Source organism: Pseudonaja textilis, chromosome Z (assembly GCF_049901715.1).
Source record: "Pseudonaja textilis isolate UNSWEBS1 chromosome Z, rPseTex1.2, whole genome shotgun sequence".
Lineage (NCBI taxonomy): Eukaryota > Metazoa > Chordata > Lepidosauria > Squamata > Elapidae > Pseudonaja > Pseudonaja textilis.
In genome coordinates, this window is record NC_142008.1 from 34,825,699 (window position 1) to 34,839,116 (window position 13,418).

The window sequence follows — 13,418 nt, forward strand, 5'->3', positions numbered from 1 at the left end:
CATTACTTTTCAATTAAATATCATACCACTAGGGGAACAATTATTAGCTTTCCATAATCAATTCCCCCCCTCTTCACTTATATTTTATAAAACATTGACTAATTAAAGTGTTCCAATTCCTTCCTAATTCAATTTTCTCATTTATTTTATTTCATTTACTTTATTCACAAACATTTCACTAACCATTCTATCCCTCATTCTAATCATATGTTGTTTCCAATTTTCTAAAGTTATTTCTATTTCAAATCTAACAACACAATCTCATGTACCTTTACAGAATCCCCCTTTCAGTTAAATTTTTACCCATTATTTCTAAATAGGTCCTGTTTCTTTATGTCTTGCTCCGAACCTTGTGACTTCTTTTCCTTTCCTTCTTCCCTCTCTTCTTCTCCCTCCCCTTTTTACCCCTTTGTCTCTCTACCTCTACTTCCCTCTTCTGTATTCCCCTTTTCTGTTGTTTTCCAGTATTATACTTATTTTTCAAATTATTTTTCTTTTCTTTGGTTGTTTATTTGAATCTTAAATTCTCCATCCTCTTTCCCCCCTTTTCTTTTTCTTCCCCACATAGAGTTCAGTGAGATTGCTTCTTCTTTGTCCCAGTCTTCTTGTTTTGCAGTCTTTTCTTGTTGTTTCGCATAATTCCAAATCTCCATTTCTAAGAATTGAAAAAACGAAGCCAAAGGAACCCTTCCCTTCTTGTGCCTCTTCTTTGTACTTTTTAAGTTCTATTTTCAATTCATCGAAAAGTGATGCCATTGTAAAAAAATTTAAACAACCACCCGATTGATTTTAGTCATTCAAATACAATAGCCAAAAATCCAAAAGTCACCAAATAATCCAAATACACACAAGCTGTTTCTTTTTGCTCTTTCTTTTTTTTCCCCACTTTCTCTTCCTGGGGTTACTATTTAGTTGCAAGTTTCAGTTAAAATGTATCTTTTAGAAGTCTTATTGAAATTTTACTTTAGATTCTTTTAAAGTCCAGGCAGTCTCCTCCCTCTTCCAGATCCTGCCCTTATTCTTTTTCTCTCCATCCTACTTATAGAAGAAAAAGTTTTTAATGTCCAGAAATCTTTATTGTCCCTTTGGCATTTAGTTATATTTTCAGCTTAATTGCCTGTTGATGCCAAAGCGGATTTTTCCAATTTCTTATTCTTAATTGTCAATATAAGGAAGGAGAGAGAAGAAAAAAAAGCCAAACCTTTCCCTTTTCCCTTTCTTTTGCTGCTTCCGACTCTTCTTTGGGAGCGATGTTATTTCTGGTAAAATTTAAATTCCAGGGTACCTTAGTTATTGCTTTTTCAATTTAGCCCAGTCAGCCAAAACTTTCACTTCTTATCTTCCTCCTGCACGTTCTTGTCCGGTTGAGTACTTCTTTGAGGTGGCCATTTCTGACCACCGCTCCTACTGCCTTCGGGAAAGGGAGTTTGACCAGCTGAGGAGGAGAGATGCAGCTCTCCTCGACCCTGCTGGCAGTCTCCCCCTTCTTCACCACCTCTACGGCGTGGCTTAGCCCCGAAACCAGCCGGCTCAGGGTGCTCCAGTGGCGAGCCCAGGCAGAAACCATGCACAATTGCGGATTCCTGTCTGTCGCCGAAGCCCTTCAAACCGGAAGTCCTGTGATCAGCTTTCTGAACTTCTGACAAGCAAAGTCAGTGGGGAAACCAGATTCACTTAACAACTTTGTTACTAACTTAACAACTCTGGCAAAAAAAGGTTGTAGAATGGTGCAAAACTCACTTCACAAATGTCTTGCTTAACACTGGAAATTTGGGGCTCAATTGTATCCATAAGCCAAGGACTACCTGTATAGCACACTGGGATTAATTTGATTTTTGCTTAAGTTTATTTGTAAATGTTAGTTTATGACAGACCATGGCTTAAAACTCTTTTATGAATCAGTAAGTTATTTAAACCTTTCTGGAGAAGCCTCCCCCTACCTCAGCATCAGTATTTGTTAATTTTCAAAAACAGCTGTCGCTCCAAGGTGTTACTTGATGTTCTTCAGATGTGTCCAATTTAACCTTATCATTACTAGCCATGACCCCAGTATGATTTTAGAAGAAAGCTCTAATCTAGAGATAGTGGAGCATGGATAATATTCTGCGCTCACACTATGGCTGCACTTTGAGGATGCACTGAACCACAAACAATTAGCTAACCTTGTTTAGCCTAGGTTGTTGTGTGAATTCATCCTCTGTAGTTAAGTTACAGTTTAGCAAGGCTGGTTGTGCTAGAGGACAGGGTTGCTAGTGAGAATGTGGAACCATGGAAAGCTGCCTGTGTCCACCAAGGATGGCAATTGGCTCACGAGCTTTGCTGGAAAAATACAGCAATGAATCGAACAGAAAAGAGAGCAAGTCCTCTGAATGCTCGCTTGTGAAGTCACCTCGCGGCAGCGTTCAAAAAGAGCCGCCGCACTTACGTTGTTCGCGGATTTTTCACACATGCAAATCAGAAACACAGCCGGGACCGTCCCTCACCCACTCCCCCAAATCTACCCTTGTTTCTTCGTGGGGCCGGCAACTTAGACGTCCCTCTTTGCACCTGTTCTTTCTGCTCTGTTTCCCTTCGCCTTCTCCGTCGCCGCCCTCCGCACTCGCTTCTCCGGGCGGCAGCGTGAGCCAGGCGCGTGGGCTGAAGTGGAATCGGCGGCAGATCCTCCGCCCTCCCACCCCCCGCTGCTATTTTTAGTAAATCCTTCTCAAATCGCCACAGCGGACTGAGAGCGCAAAGCTCAGCCCCTCGTGGCTGTGGCGGCGGAGGTAGCGGCTGTGGCGGGGGCTACTCTCCGGATCCCTTCCCTCGCATTTCTTCCTTCTCGACCTTACAGCGAGCATCGGCTGGTTCTTCCACCTCCGCACCCAGGCTCGCCCGGGTGCCGGTTTACTGGCGTGGGCAGCAGATCGTGGGAAGCCCTTTCCGCCACAACCGGGATAGAGGTAACTTTTCCTCCCCCACTCTCCGTGTCCTAGACCTCTTGGCGGCACCACCAGAAGACGGCAGTTTGGTGCAGGTGTGCAAGTAAACGCATCCCCAATGGAGAGAAAGAGAGGATTTTGTCAAAATGATAATAGTAACACACTAGCAGCATCTGCAAAGATGATGGGATAACAGCAGCGATGACGGATGGACAGATGAACGGATGGATGGACATTCTCTCCATCCCTCCCCATATGCCCGCCTTTAGATTACTATTAGCCCTCCGAGGGGACTCGTCTCCATCCCTACGAAGCTCAGTAGGGCGTACATACTTCAGGGCGGGAGAAGCACCTGGCGATGCAGACCCGGTCAACTCTTTCTTTCCCGCCTTCCTATTGCCAAGTGGCTTCTATTTCGTGCGTATTTGGTTCGGGGTGTCTGAACTTCGGCCGCCTTAGAATTTCCTCGTGGTGGTCTTTTGCATAGTTAGGATGGTGCTCCGGGTTGATCGGCAGTGAAGCGTTTAGCTGCTTCAGCATCGCTTTCGGAGCTGGCAGCTTTTCACAAGGTTAGCCGGGAAAATGCCTGGGCGGGTTCTTTTCCCCCACTCTCCTATATCCAGCTATTATTTAAACAGATCGTCGGTAATCCATCCACCCCCCCAAATAGTATCTGGGTTACTGAGATTGGGTAGGAAGGTAAATTATATACTTGTTAAAATGATCTGGTCAGTTATAAGCATCTCTGGGTTGTCCCCCTATGAAATGTATCAAACAGGTAAAGGAACTTAGATGTGCACATCATATGCAGTGACAGGATACCAATCTCTGTGGTTCAGAGTGGGCCTTTTTAGTTTAGGTAATTGCTTAGCTAATTAATAATTAATTTGATTAATTACAGAATTTGTGTTTCTGAAAAATTAAGGCTGCAATAATAAGAGGACAAGTGGAATTTGTTTTCAAGTTAGCCAGTATATGGTTTATCTTAAGTGCATAGGAGGTATTTCTAAAAATTAAAATGGAGGCATTACTCCACCTGGTTTTCATCTGTTTTATCAGGTTGAAGTCTTTCATTGTGGGAAGAAAAGAAAATTAATTTGCTGAGTTTGATTCTAAAGAAAATTCTATGGAACAAACATCTGGGGATTAATAATTCTAACCCTAAAACTAAGAAAAAAACCCAATGTTTATTTTTAAAGAAAGAAAAACAACTATTTTAGAGAGGTTAGAAATTATTCTTTGAGTAGAAATATGGTTGTTTTGATGTTCAGTGAATATTATAAATCTATTTAAAAAACCCAACATATGATTTTATAAAGTTGCAGAAAGTTATTATACCTTAATATTGCAATATAGCAAACTTGTTTTTACTGAAAACAGATGTATCTTTCCTAGAAATTTGAAACATAAAAAGATTCTACTGGTACTTACATTTTAAAGAATTAAAATATGTTAGATAAGTAGTTGTATGTAAACTGTTTATATCTAAAAGAAATTGTTTAACTAAATATTCAGTACTTAAGAGGTGAAAAGGTCATTATATTTTTACACAAAACTGGATAATCACAAGAATTACATATACAATACATTTTTCCTCTTTGAAAAATGCTATTATGTCCACATGATTAAATATCACATGATACTGTAGTTTAATTACTTTATTTAAATAATTTAATTTACCAAAAAAGATGAAAAAACATTAAGTTAAATATCAGCCTGGGCATTAGTGAGAAGAGTTTGGGAACTGCCCAGAGAGAGGAGATACTGACTGCCCAGAGTTGAAAATATCCTAAACTGATAAAATAAACTATTGATATTAGACATCTTTTATGCAGCAGATTCCCAGTAGGGTAAGGATATACTGTAATCGAAATCTTATGGCCCAGAACTGCCTACAGACTTTTGTCAAGTTCTGTGTTGCTCTTTGCTTCATTTCAAAAATCTTTCACAAGGAATCACTTAGGTAGCAGCTTCTTGTACCCTTTCCCAGTGACCTGCTTTTTGGGAAACAGTGAAAGAAGGGTAATGGATGAACCAAAATATTTTTGAACATAGAATACTAGATATTATAACTATAATATTTTAATTTGTGGATTGTTTAGATGTATACTAAATTTAGTAGGGCATAAAATGAAGTCATGGGCTGTACAATTTCCTTCCTTCCTTCCTTCCTTCCTCCTTCCTTCCTCCCTCCCTCCCTCCCTTCCTCCTTTCCTCTTATTAAGAAAACTTTGTTTACATTTTATATTGATAGCAGATTGTTATCTTACCTAAACAAAATAATTTATAGTTATTGTTTAATTTTATTTATGTAATAAATTAAGTTAAATGATAGCTTAAAATATTTTAAGAAACTAGAGTTGGAATTATACCAGTTTTTGTGTGGAATTAATATTAAACTAAGGTTAATATAGAATGGATGAAGATATTGCATGTGTAAATGAGACTGAAATTTTCTGTGGCCATATTTTAACAATACATCATAATGAAGAGTTTCTTTTCCTTAGAGATGCTTCTTTACTAAGTTGATATGATTCATAGTAATATGAATCATAAGTAATCATAGTAAGTTTGAAATGTAGGATAAGAATGCAATAAAAGAATCATTTATAGCTTATGAGTTTTTTAGGACCTAATTCTTATATCCTACACTTATGATTGTATATGTATATGGCTTTTCAAATTCTTATGTAATATAAAAAGACAAGAAATAATTTGTTTCTGATTTTCTAGACCTTGTTGCATATTTTTCTAGAAATATGCTTCTCCGTTTGTAGAATTTATGAATGAATTCAACTATTTCCTAGAATTAATGCCTAGAAGTTTGCAGATTTTAAAGAGATAGTTACATTTGTTTCTTACAGCAAAACATCTATTTGTGATCATTTAAGCTTTTTGACCAGACTTTTTAACAAATGCATGGAATTTCCAGAGTTTTATTTCTATTATTTTTCTGAACTTTTGTGAGCCTGATTTCTGAGATAAAGTGTATAATTTTAACTGTTTAAAAGTTTCATATAAGTTCTTATGAAATATTTTGGTTTAAAATTCAATAACAGTAAATAACAGTAAAATTTATATATAAAAACCTAGAAAGACACAATTTTAAATATGCAGAAAGAAAGGAATACCACATAAATGCTAGAGTAAGGGACATAGAGATAGAAAAAGCGAGAGATATATAGAATGGAAATGTCATTCATTGTGCTCCCTCCAATCATGTTGCTTTATACAAGGCCAACATCTTCAGCAAATCTGCACAGTTAATAGAGGAAAAAGAGCCATGTTGCTGCATTAAAAATAATTGCAGGTCACTGTGTTGCATTAGCTATATAGCAGCTAGCAGTATGGTGGCAATGATAGAGCTGATAGTGTTGGTAATGATTGGATGGGTTGGAAGTGCTCAAAAAACTAAGTAACACAATTCTTTCCTGGCACTGGCAATATTTGACAGCAGTGGATTTGCTAAATTTACAAAAATGCCATATGTTGTACAAGCCTAATCTAGACACACCAAGTTTAAAGTCATCTATTGGACTTCAGGATTTTATATATTAACCTGATAATTGTTATCTGAGATTTTCTATCACATTATCATCATTTGTAACGTTGAAAAAATGCTTTTACTGTTGTAAAAGCATTTTTTCAATGTTACAAAATTACCAACCAAGTAAGAGGAATTACTTATTATATTATCACAGAATCACATAGTTTTGCTGACTTCCTAATATCACCCAGTAATAAAAGTGGTAATACTTGTGCCCTTTCCATTTCTAAAATTGTGTTGTCTAGGAATCTTCGTATGTTTTCATATATAAATTTTGTTACTGAATTTAACCCAAAATACTTCATAAGAACTCATATAAAACTTTAACATCTATATATCTGTATGCATATGATCTTGATCTCTCTCTCATTCTTTCATCTGTATTTTTTATCTATATCTATTTGCTTAGAAGAAATTTGAGTTCATTGGGCCTTTTAAAAATAAATCTAAAATATACGCTTCTATTTGCTGTACTTTTTAGTCATTATTTAATCATTGTGTTCAGCAAGAAATGTCAGCTGGAATAATTGATTGAAAATCTATATAGTAAAAAGATAGAGTTAGATTTCTTCCCTTTAGAATTTCTACAGTATTACAGAAATTTTGCATTAGGTATTTTTGCACATTTTTTAAACCACTGAATTCCCAGTAATGACATAAAACTATTACTATGTATGTTATTATTTTTTCTTCTTTAAATATTATAAAAATTGCCAATAGATAAGCAGTAGGAAACCTTGGACAGTTATAATTATAGACTAAAGGTGCAGATTACAGAGCAAGTTTCATTGAACTTAATGAAGTTAAACTTAAATGGAGTTTATTTAAAGTTGGTATATGTCTTTTTCCTAGTTATAAATGAGCTGTATTATGAAGAATCAGTGGAACTGATTTTTAAGTATATTAGGCTATATGTTAATTAAAGTAACTTTTTGGTTTGAAAGACAATTTTAATTTTAAATTATACAGTATACCCACTTAGATTAATATTAATACTTCTGGCTAATCAGAGAATACATTTACTATATTATAAATACATTTTCTTTGTTTCTAAACTAATTATTTTTCTTGATTACCTTAGTAGGTTAAATAGATATCAGCACACATAAATTCCAGAATGTGTCTTCCAGAGAAAACTCTAAAATAAATAGAAAGTAATTAATTATAGAGTAAATATTACTTTATGCTTCCTTTCTTAGTGGAATTACAATAATTTGGAGAAAATAACTTCAAGATTTTCATTCAATATCTATATTTTTAAATGACCTTGTATTCAGTAAATATCAAATTTCAAAATTAATACTTTTAAGGTCTTAAAATCCCAATTTCTTTATAACTATACTTGTCAATTTTTCCCTTAAATATCAGATTTAAATTAAATTATATTATAAAGTGTATAGTTTTATCAGTAAATGGTTAGCCCCATGTCCTGATACTAGTAAACTGTGATATATTAATAGTTGAAGACTGTAGTATTGCAAGTCTTGTACAAATACTATTCTTACTACAGTATAATAATATTTAAAACAATATAAAAAAGCCACATCAGTTTTCTGAGATTGCATGAAATGTTATGTATAGGAATCATTTTGGTATTCCAGACTTAATATACCTAACCCAATGTGGGAAAGTAATGTAATACGTGCTGTGCATTCTGTTAAATACATAAAAATGGAAAAAATGTTAATTACATGTAGTATTCTTGATGTACATCATTAGATCCTTAGGAGGTAAAGCTGTTGATTTTAGGCTTTGCTTTCAAAAGAGGTGACTTTAAGGGAGAAGTATAAAATATTTCAAAAGAAAAGTAAAGGAATATTATTTGTATAATTCATTAATTGGATAAAAAATACCCAATGTATATCTGTATAAATGTCCCACCAATTGTTTTTAAAATTGCATTTGAAAACAGTTGGTGGAACATTCATACAGATTTACAACCTTCTAATGTATATATTATATCATTAATTGTGTTTATCTATAGTCTATATATATAATTTAGGTAAACTGTTATTTAAGTATTTCTACGTTGCATACTGATTATATTAGAATATATAAAAGAAATGTGTTTGATATAACATACATGTTTTTGTAAGCACTGGGATTTAAATTTAAAGGATGAGCTTTAACTATATGATTAAAATAAGTAGAATTTATTATAGTAGATATGTAAAATTAGTTTACATATTATGTATACATATTATTTTTCCCACAACAACACAATGAGGTGAGTTGCCCTAAGAGAAAGACTGGACCGAAGTTACCCAACTGTAATTTAAGCAAACTTGTTTTATTTTGCTTAAATTATATTTAAGAATTTAATTGTAGGTTCAATTAAAACCTGACATGACTTTGAAAGTCATGTCAATTCTTTACTGAGTCTTTCTGGATCTGATGATCTCCAGCAATGTTCTGTACAAAATTTAGCCCATATATTCATTCCCTTTATTCATTTATTTTTCCCTGAGTTTATTTTTATATTTTGAACTCCTTAGAAAAGAGAACTGTCAAACCTGTTATGTAAAAATGCCAGTTAAATGTGCATAATACCACTGTGTCTATATACATTAGATCCTTATTTATTAATTCTAAAAATATTAATAATATAGTTGAATTCATAAGAATTTACATTTGAAAATATTTGGTAGATCTTATGCATAATAGTTAAATCTCAAATTAGAAACTGCTTCTAGCACTTTTTCTTTTTTCTTTTTCTATTTTTTCTTAATTTAACAGTAAACCTTTAATTCCGTTCAGTTGTTCTGATTCCACCCCATAAAAGGGATTACAGGTCATAAAAAGAAAAAAAATCCCTCTTTTTAATTAACTCAATAATCACTCAGTTATTTTGTGTTAGATTGTTGGCAATTGAATTTGACAAATTAAAATAAAATAGTTAAATCTAGAACATAGAGTCTCAGCCTGTAAAAACTTTAGATCAGCTAAAATACTACCTGCTTTAACAAAAGACATTGTCAGCAATGTTTTTCCTATAATGTGCTGCCTTCTTATCACTATGGTAAGTATGTTTTCATGTTATTTCCTATTCTCTTATAAACTGCAATCATACCTGATTTTCTATTCATCATTGGGAGGAAAAAGGTGAAGGAAGAGAAGAGTACAAAAGGGAAAAGTTTTGTTAGCTCTACTTACAAATATGGATTCGCCTAAGAAAGAGAGAGACTGATCAAAGTTACTCAACTTCATGACTAAGCCAGGACTTGACCTCATGGTTTTCTGCTTTCTAGCGCTGGTGCTTTAACCACTAGACCAAACTGGCTATCTGTAATTATTATAGTTTGTCACATAGTAAGCCAATTGTTCAGACTGGATTTGGCATTTTTATCCACCTATCAAGTCTTTCCCAAACACCTGGGATTGGCAAATGTGGATGTTTGATGGTTAAAGGTATTGTTGTAGGATGTAAGCTTTTCTAAGTTAAGCTGCCTTTTGCAATTGACGGATGATGATGATGATGATGTCAATGCCAATGGGTGTTTAAGTGTGATTATAATTATAATTATTAATTGTGGAATTAATAATCCATAAGCACTTTAGAATCTTCTTAATTTGCTTAATTGCAATCAATCTAATTGAACTAGCTTTATTGTTATAGGCGTTTGCAGCCTGACAAAGTGGTCAATGGTTTGAAACATTGCTAGTTTGGAATATCTACAAAATTCTCTTTTATCAGGAAAATGATTTACCACCATCCCAATGCATCAAACATATGCAACTAGTAATATTTCTTAAAACTAATGGTTTTTATCATTCAATAAATTTGATTAAAGAAGACCTGATGAAAACCATTTTTTCTATTGCCAAAAGTGAAAAGTATGCTTATTTATTTATTAGCTGCTTGCTTAGTTAGCAGTGGGTGTATAGCTGTTGCTGAGGCTCAGCCTCAAAAACATTTTCTCTGAATACTAAAGCAGCCCAGAATGACAGTTTATTACAGCCTGAATGTATATATTTATTTATTGGGGTTTATATGCTATTTTATTCCAACAGTTGTTTGTCTTCCATTCTAACAATAAAGTGGTTAATGTAATTAAAGAATTAAAGATGCAGCAGATGAAGGGAGAGGCATGCGGCAAAGGCAGGCGGTCCTAAAATGCTGTGTGGGCCACAGGCAAGCTGAGAAACTCAAAGACGAGCTTCCTGCAGCCGCCTGTCCACTCTGAACCACTGTCTCTCAGCTTGCCTATGGCTCACGCAGTACATTAAGGGTATCTGCCTCTACCACTGTCTGTTGTCTGGACAGGTAATCAACTCACCTGCACTGCGTGGGCTGTGCAGCCCCAGACTGTGCTGATCAAGGGGGCAGTAGGCTGCAGCTGCTACTGGACAAAATCAGTCCCTGCATTCTTGCTGCCTTTTGTGTGTGGGCTGGGGGTGAGTGGGCCACCCAGACATAACACGTCTCTCTCATATGTATGTATGTAAGTATGTATATATGTATGTATGTATGTATGTATGTATGTATGTATATTTTCTAAATGGTACATTATGGCAAACTGAAGGGAATAAAATAAATAAAAAAATTAAATAAGTAAATAGACTATTCTTATACCAGCTTGTTAGTATAAATGTTTTTATTTTGTAATATATATTCCCAAATAAGTATTTTTATTTCATCAAAGTTATATGTGTTTTTTAAAGTAGTGGTAATGTGCAACTGCAGTTCAATTTTTGAATTATATATGGAATAAATATAAAGTTCTAATTTCTCACTCTACAACATATGATTACACACACACACACACACACACACACAAATCAACAATTTTAGGTGAAAAATCATATCCAGAATATATAATGATCTCAGTATAGGTAGTCTTCAACTTACAACAGTTCATTTAGTGACTGTTCAAAGTTATGATGACCCTGAAAAATTGACTTATGACTGTGAAGTTTTTCACATTTATAACCATTGCAGCATCTCTATGGTCACATGATCAAAATTAAACAGTTGACAATTGATTCATATTTATGACAGTTGCAGTGTTTTGGGGTCATATGATCACTTTTTAACTGTAGTGATTCACTTAACTGTGGCAAGAAAGGTTGTAAAATTGGACAAAACTGATCTCGCTTAGCAACAGAAATTTTGGACTCAATTGTAGTAGTAAGTCAAGGACTACCTGTAGTGTGAAGTATTTTCTATGCAGGTTATATTGTGCACTAATGGGTATTAGTAAGTAGTATATCAGTAGCAACTAATAATGCTGGTGAAACGTACTTCCATGAATAAAATGGAAGTTTGATTTGGTTTTGGGTGCCAGCTTCAAACAAGAGGTGCATATGATAGCATCCCCCAACCTTTGCAGCTTGGCAGCTCAGCTGGGGGGGAGGAACTAGATTATGCAAATGCACACACATGCAGCCCTTGTACAAGTGGTGGGCTGGTGTGCACACATGCAAGTGCTGATTGAATTGAGCTGCGTGCACTCTCCAGCCAGCCACACACAGCCCAATTTCAAATAGGTGACAGTCCAGCAATTAGCTGTGGCTCAGGAGTTGGGGACCCCTTGCATATGAAATTCATTTATTCTCTGGCTGGAATAAATTTTAAATCAGGTAAAATTTTAAATTGGGCACTTCAAACAACTTTATAAAATTTGCATTGAAAAGGCCTTTATCTAACATAGCTTGTGTAATCATAAATTGACAAAGAACTACCCATGAATGTTTCTAAGTAAAGCATGTAGTTGTTTTTTAGGTCTATTAATGCAATATATTAATAAATATGTATTATAAGGACACAATTAATTGTTATAGAAGGACATAGTAATATGTTTTTTACCTCATTGTAATTCATATATTGTTTGATTCTTCATTATGTCATTAGAGCCACATTCTTGCCACTGATCTTGGCTCATATCATTTAAAAAGGAGTCATAGCAAGAAGGCCATGATTATAATATTAGCATAGCATTTTTATTTGATACATATGTGTTTTACTTTTAACATTAAGGCATACATGTTGAAGTAGTAATGTGTTACTATGTTTATAAAATTTTATTTTGTCTTTTTAAAATAAAGTTTAGAATACTAAACCATCATTCCGTAAAGTTGGCTACATAAAAACCAATTTTTAAAAGTTAACTGGAAACAGATACTTTGCATCTTCTTCCCTTTTCTTTCAGGTGACTCATTCATGTTAATATGCTAATTAATTCTAGAGACATACTATGACCTTTTTTATTTACTTTCTAATTCAAAACTCTGTTGGCTTCTATGCTTTAAATAGTTTTATTTATTTATTTATTTTTGTCAATTGCTTACAAGATAATAGGTATAAGTAAAAACATAGTTATGAATACATGGATACATATAAGAAAAATAAAAAAATAAAAGAAACAATAGGACATGGACAGTAGGCACGATTGGTGCGCTTAAGCACGCCTCCTACAGACCTCTTAGGAAAGGGGTGAGGTCAATAGTAGACAGTCTAAGGTTAAAGTTTTTGGGGTTTGGGGAAGAAAACACAGAGTCAGGTAGTGTATTCCAGACATTGACCACTCTGTTGCTGAAGTCATATTTCCTGCAATCAAGTTTGGTGCGATTAACCTTGAGTTTGTATCTATTGTGTGCTCTTGTGTTCTTATGGTTGAAGCTGAAGTATTCATTGATAGGTAGGACATTGCAATGTATGATTTTATATACTATACTTAGATTGGACTGAAGGCAGCGTAGTTCTAGGTTTTCTAGGTCTAGAATTTTGAGTCTGGTTCCATAAGCTTCCATTCGAACAGACTCAAACGAGTCTTTTGGGAGAATTGGATTCTGTAGTGATATAAAGCCATCTTTTCCATCATTCTAATTCTCTCTTTTTTGTCAGTGGCTAATGAAATTGGTCAATTAATCTAAATGTTTACATATGTTTACCAATGTAATACAGATGCATGTTATTAATATGCTTGTAAAAGCTTAATATAGAATGTCAA

The 13,418-nt window shown here is 34.4% G+C and overlaps 1 protein-coding gene across 3 annotated transcripts in view; it reads left to right on the forward strand.

The window, feature by feature from the left end:
- Positions 1-2,786: 2,786 nt before the first annotated feature.
- Positions 2,787-13,418, forward strand: part of HDAC9 (histone deacetylase 9) — a 455,657-nt gene continuing 445,025 nt past the window's right edge. The window contains exon 1 of one of the 3 annotated variants that reach the window (XM_087917383.1): positions 2,787-2,942. The gene's annotated coding sequence lies outside the window, so the exon portion shown is untranslated. The remainder of the gene's footprint in view (positions 2,943-13,418) is intronic. The other 2 variants (XM_087917384.1, XM_087917385.1) reach the window with 2 other exon arrangements.